Here is a 6465-nt window from a genome sequence, read left to right on the forward strand (position 1 = left end):
TGTAATGAAACAAGTTATATGAATTGTTGAATGTGAAACTGATGATGTGCCCTGTAAACTTTCACTCAATCCACAATAAAAACCTTAAATTAAAAAAAACGAAAAAAGAAGAACAGGAAGGGAGCCACTGTGGTCACTACCATGGCCACTGCCTGGCTCATTGCAGCTCCACCACAGGGACAGTGCTGGGCTCCCCCTAGTGCTGCAGAGGGGATGCCAGAGTGCAGGTCGGAGAGAATCTAGAGGCTCACTCACCAAGTAAAGGGACCAGGACAGAATCATCAGCATAGACTGAAGGTACCTTCACAGGGGGATTCTTCTGAATGTTTTGACATGCACAAACCTTGAGCAGGGGCCAAATTTTTTTCCTTGATATTGAAAATGCCCAGCCTACAGAGTCTGAGAAGGAAATTTATCATCAGGTTAATATAGTATTAAAAGATGCAGAGGGAATCTTGGAGGGCTTGCAATCATGAGGCAATCCGGCATCCAGCCAGCAGATGAGAAGTTCCAAGAGAAGGCCTGGGGTGCAGTCATTCCACGAATGGTCAAATTAAGGCAGTTTTATAAATTTTATTAGAGGTTAGAAGCTGCATTACAAGATCTTCCGGGAGCTCTGAGAAGCACCCCATGTTCTCCCACCCAGCACTTACCTAGAGTGAGAACAGGCATTTATTTGCTAGACAGTTTGCAGAAACTCTTCCCTTCACACACCTGTTTGATGAACGCAAGATGACAAATCCTGCCATACAGACGGATTTCAGCGATTATAGCAGAGAACTGAGTCTTAAGAGGATTAACAATGTGACGGCAGAAGGAGAAAATGAAGTAATTAATGAATTGGCAAATCCAACATCGTTGTTTTATGCTGAAGCAACCCTAATGCTGAAAGCCGTAAGTGATGCCATGCCAAAATTTGTTTAAGAAAATAAGAGTTTACCATGGAAAACACTCCAGATTGTTTAAGCACCACGATTAGTGTGTGCCGAGTATTGCCAGAAACCCTGGAACAAAGAAGCACATTGACAAACCAAGAGACAGAGTCATTCTGCATGAGGGTAATGGTGGGCTTCAGCAAGTTCTACGACCACGTACATGCACTGGGAGCATTTGCCAAAACTTCAAAAACTGATATGAAAGGTTGTAACAGGGGTCTTAAGGCCCAACCTCCATATAGTGTCAAAGGTCTTCTAAATGTTCTCAAGCACACAACGAAACATTTGAATGATGAGACTACCTCCAAGCCAACTAAATCCATGCTGCAATAAGAGTTCTGGAAGAAATCCCTGTTATAGAAAGAAGACAGCATTCTGCAAGTCTTCCTCTTCATTTCCCTCCTCTGTTCCTCTTCTCTCTCTTTTTTAATCATGTTCTTGTTCTTATGACTTCTTTTCTGTGCCAAAATCAGTCAAGTTTTACTCTGAAGGGGAAGTGTCCTTCAGATGAACCATCTAAGGCAGCTAGGTATGCATTGCACTGGGGTCTCTACTGAGAAAAATTCTGTGACTAGAACTAAATATTTTTTAAATGTGGATTTTGGGGGGAGGGTAGATGGATGGGCTAATATTTAACACTGCTTTTCCTGCATGGCAAAACTGCCTATTCTGCTATTTAAAATCCTATATAACTTTATTTCCTACTGCAGCTTTCGCATGAGTAGCCAAAATGAAACTGTTTAAATTAACTGTGTAGTACAAATGGTACCAATACAAACTTAAAAAAAAAAAAAAAATTAGTAAGACTTTTAAAGTTTTAAGTAAACATTTTGGATTGTTTTTTTTTTTTGTAAGGATGTATGTTGTATGTTTAGTTTTTATTAACTAACATTAAAAACTGCGATGTCTCCATAGAATATTACATATGCATGATCATGTTTAAAGAATGACTAGTGATAAAATCAAAACCAGCTTTCATTTTTCTTTAAAAAAAAAAAGGACATCAGAACAGGAAAGTGCCACTAAAGTGAGATTAGGAGATTTATCTTGTGAGATTAGGAGATTTATTTTGTGGGAGACTGAATATTTACAGAGATTAGAAGAACATTACATTCCTATACACAAATCCTAAAACCCAGTGCGCTCCTGCTCATTTCTTTCACCTTTAGCAGATTACAGAAAACAGTATGTAGCCGCCAACAATTTGTCCAGAAACAGTGGGTGGGCATTAAAGAGAAGCTAACAATTGGTGTGATTGGGTTTGGGTAAAGATAGATACAACATCAACTGCAATATTAAGAGTCTCAGAAAATAGGATCTGAAAGGGAAACAACATAACATAGCGACACAAAGACTGCTCTTGTGGTATACTATCTCGACTGTTTTCAGGCAAAAAGTACTCTTTGAAGACAACACAGTGGACAGTGACCTAATTGAAAATGCTGGATGTTTGTGGTGGAGGCAAGATACAATCACGGAGAGAAAAGAACTCGCCTGCCTAGCTGCACGTGTTCTTTAAACACACACACTTTAAGAAAGCAACACAACATTAAAATAGGACTGAGCACATGGATTTATCCCCCTGTTTGCTCCTCAAAACATCATGAGAATGACTTTCAGAGTATTTTTAAAGGCACAAACCCACAAAGAGCAAAATGAAAAGTTGACGATAGCTAACATTTTTCTAAACGGGAAAACAGAAGTACAGTAGCAACTGATTTGGCAAACCTGAGACAGTCAAATACCCAAGAAGCAGTGATGAAATCCTAGAAGTCACCTAATTAGCACTGCACACCCTCCCAAGAGCTTGAGAATCAGCAGCACTAGATGTTTCTGGAACTTGTAAGAGGCACTCAGAACTCTGATCCCCTCTCAACACTCTGTCCACCCCAAATTATTATATTAAAAACCATGTTAATATACACATTCAGAGATGAAATACGAAATCAGATCATGTAGACATAGGAAAAACACAACAGACAAAATAAATACAGTTGAAGAACAAGTTAGTAAGCTAGAAAACATTGAGGAACTCTTCCAGAAGTCAACACAAAGGCTGGGGGGTGGGGAATGATAGAGAGAATATATTTAAAGAAATATAGTCACTTAAAGAGCATAAAAATGTTTCAATTATAGGCCTCTTAGAGAATCAAGCAGTTTAGATAAGGATAACATATACCTAGAGACATTATGGCAAAATGTAAGAACAAACATAAAATTCTAAATTGGCAAAGAATCAACAAACTACAAAGGAACAAGAATCAGTTAGACCTCAGTTTTCTCAAAAGACACAGTGAAGCCAATAAGATAGTGGAGTAATACTATTAAAATATTAAAGGGAAAAAAATCTTTTCAACTTAGAACTTAACTCCAACCAAACTATAATTCTAAAGTGACAGCACAAAGACATAACTGAACAAGAGAGTTATAGACTAATAGCCTTCATGACAGCATTGGAAAGAAGGTGAAGTCATTGTACCTGTACCCAGGCAGTTTTAATGACCTTGACAATGAGTCTGCAAAAAGTATGAGGAAAAAATGCATTTACAGATAATGAAATTTTTGAAGCTCTTTTGTATAATAGGTTCTGAGATTAGAAGAATGAGTATTCCTACATTTTTCTTCTTCAGTAGTGTTTTGGTTATCCTCAGTCTCTTTCATTTCCAAAAAAGTAGGCGATTGGGTTTACCATATCAAAACAGGATGGGTACAGGTACAATGACAAACACATCAAACAATGGAACAGAACTGAGAACCCAGAAGTAAATCCATTCACCTGTGGACAGTTTATCTTTGGCAAACGACTGGAATCCACTAAATGAAGAGGAAAAAATCTCTTTTGCAAATGGTGCTGGCAAAAGTGATATGCATTTGCAGAAAAATGAAACAGGACCCAGACCTCACACCACATACAAAAACTAACTCATGTAAAGTACACATCTCACTTAAATGTGAAACTTAAAACCATAAAGATCATCAAGGAAAAAATAGGGTAAACTTTGGGGCTCTAATTTATAGCATAATTAGCCTATCAAATATAGCTAAAACTTCACAAACAACAGATGATAAACTTAAATGACTGGAATCTCCAAAAACCTAAACAGTTATAAACATCAAAAGACTTCTCTGAACCTGTAAAAAGAGAACCTACAAACTAGGGAAATAAGTTTAACCAACAACATTCTGGATAAGGGAATAATTTCTAGAATTCATAGAAAACTTCAATATCTCAATAACAAAAAAAGCAATCCAATTAAAAAATGGCAGAACACATGAACAGACACATCACCAAAGACAACAATCATGTAACCAATAAACACATGAAGAAATGTTCATGATCATTAGCCATTAGACTTATCAAAAAAACCAGAAAACAATAAATTCTGGCAAAGGTGTATAGGAAATGGCACTCTTGGACACTTCTGGAGGGAATGAAAATAGTACAAATATGTCTCTATTATCAGACAGCATGACTGTCTATATAAAAAATCCAAAACAATCTACCAAAAAGCTACTAGAATAAGTCAGTTTACCCGGCAGGCAGGATACAATAATTATATACAAAAATCAATTGCATTTCTACATACTCAACCACTGGAAACGGAAAAGTTAGAAAGATACCATCTGAAATAACATAAGCATACATAAAACACTTAGATATGAATGTAACAAAATACTTGCAAATACATATCCTGGAGATTTTAAAATCCTGATGAAATAAAGACCTAAATAAATGGAGAAATATACCATGTTCATGGATTGGAAGTCTCAGTACTGTTCAAATGTCATTTCTCTTCAAACTGAACTATGTTATTGTTGTTGTTAAGTGCTGTTGAGTCGATTCTGACCCATAGCGACCCTGTATAGGGTTTCCAAAGAGCAGCTGGTGAGCTTGAACCACCGACCTTGCAGTTCAAAGGACTTTTCAGTCTGATGCATTAGCCCACAGCGCCACACCAGGACTCTCAAACTAAACTATAGATAAATACAATTCCAAGTAAACTGCCAGCAGGTGTTTTTTGTAGAAATTAACAAACTGACTCTAAAATTCAGAAGGAAAAACAAAAAAAATTAAAATAGTCCTTTTAAAAGGACTATTTTGAAGAAGATTCTATATTATATCATGTCATATCATATCAAAGAGATTTTGAAGAAGAAAAATGTTAGAAGACTCATTACTGGAGTTCAAGATAGACAGCTAAAATAATCCAGATAGTGTGCTACTGAAAAAAACAGATAAACAATGTATCAAAGAACAAACAATAAAGTCTAGAAATAGATCTTCACATAAATGACTTGGTTTTTTTTTAAATAAAACTTCCTAGGTAATCCTATGGGGGGAGAAAAGTATAGTGTTTTCAATGAATGAGACTAAAACAATTAGACATAAACATATACACAAATAACCTTCAACTTCTACCTTCCATGACACAAAAACCAACTCAAAATGAATCACACATTTAAACAAAAATCTAAAACTACAAAACTTCCAGGAAAAAAAAAAAGAAGTTCTTTGCAAACCTATGTTACGCAAGTATTCCTTAGAACACAATAAGCAAGAACCATAATGAAGAAATAATTGACAAATTAGATTTCATCTAACTTTTAAACTCTGCTTTTCAAAGGACACTGTTAAGAAACTGAAAAGACAGGCTATACTTGAAGAAAATGTTTGCAAAGTACCCACCTGATAAATCATAGTTAGAAAATGCAGTAATAAGTAACTCTCAAAATGCATTAATAAGTAAACAAACAACACTGTTCTAAAGGAGTCTTGAAAGAAGTCATATAAATGGCAAGTTGACTCATGAAAAGATTTTAAAAACATCACTAGCCATTAGGAAAATGCAAAATGGAATACATTAGATATCTTACATATTTATTACTATCGCTGTTGTTGTTAAGTGGTATAAAGTTGGTTACAACTCAAAATGACGCTGTATAGGAGTCCTGGCATGGCGTTGCACTGTCCAGCAAGGTCAGTTTGAACCACAAGGTTGGAAATTAAAATCCACCATCTGCTCCTCGGAAACCCTTTACAGGGTCATTATGAGTTAGAACTGACTCAAAGGCTTTTAACAACAACAAATGAGGTTCTAGGCTTTTTAATTTAAAAACTCAAATATCCATCAGTTTGTGAATGGATAAGCAAAAAATGATAAGTTCCAATTCAGCAATGTAAAGAAATAAACTATGACTACATGTAACATGAAATCTTGGTGTGGCGCAACAGGATCAGCACCAGACTGCTAACCACAGGATGGCAATTCAAACCCACCAGCTGTTCCTTGAAAAACCTACACAAGGTCGCTTTGAGTTGGAACCTCTGCACTAAACAGCACTTACCAACAATGACACCATGTAACATAGATGAATCTCAAATATATTATGCCTAGTAAAACAGATTAGGAAGAAAGAGTGATGTACTACTTCCGAATATTTAGTCACTGAAAACTTTATGAATAGCAGAGAAACACTGACAGATATAGTGCTGGAAAATGAGCCCCTCAGGTAGGAAGGCACTCAAGAT

General features: G+C 36.2%; 1 protein-coding gene and 1 pseudogene across 1 annotated transcript in view; one reads left to right on the forward strand and one right to left on the reverse strand.

Annotated features, from left to right (window-relative positions):
* LOC102813470 overlaps positions 1-1268 on the forward strand; it is an 11845-nt pseudogene extending 10577 nt beyond the window's left edge.
* The window catches only part of UBAC2 (UBA domain containing 2), a 226999-nt gene that overhangs the window by 156788 nt on the left and 63746 nt on the right, over positions 1-6465 (reverse strand). The gene's annotated exons all lie outside the window — the stretch shown is intronic.

This window comes from Chrysochloris asiatica, unplaced genomic scaffold (assembly GCF_000296735.1).
Source record: "Chrysochloris asiatica unplaced genomic scaffold, ChrAsi1.0 scaffold00005, whole genome shotgun sequence".
Lineage (NCBI taxonomy): Eukaryota > Metazoa > Chordata > Mammalia > Afrosoricida > Chrysochloridae > Chrysochloris > Chrysochloris asiatica.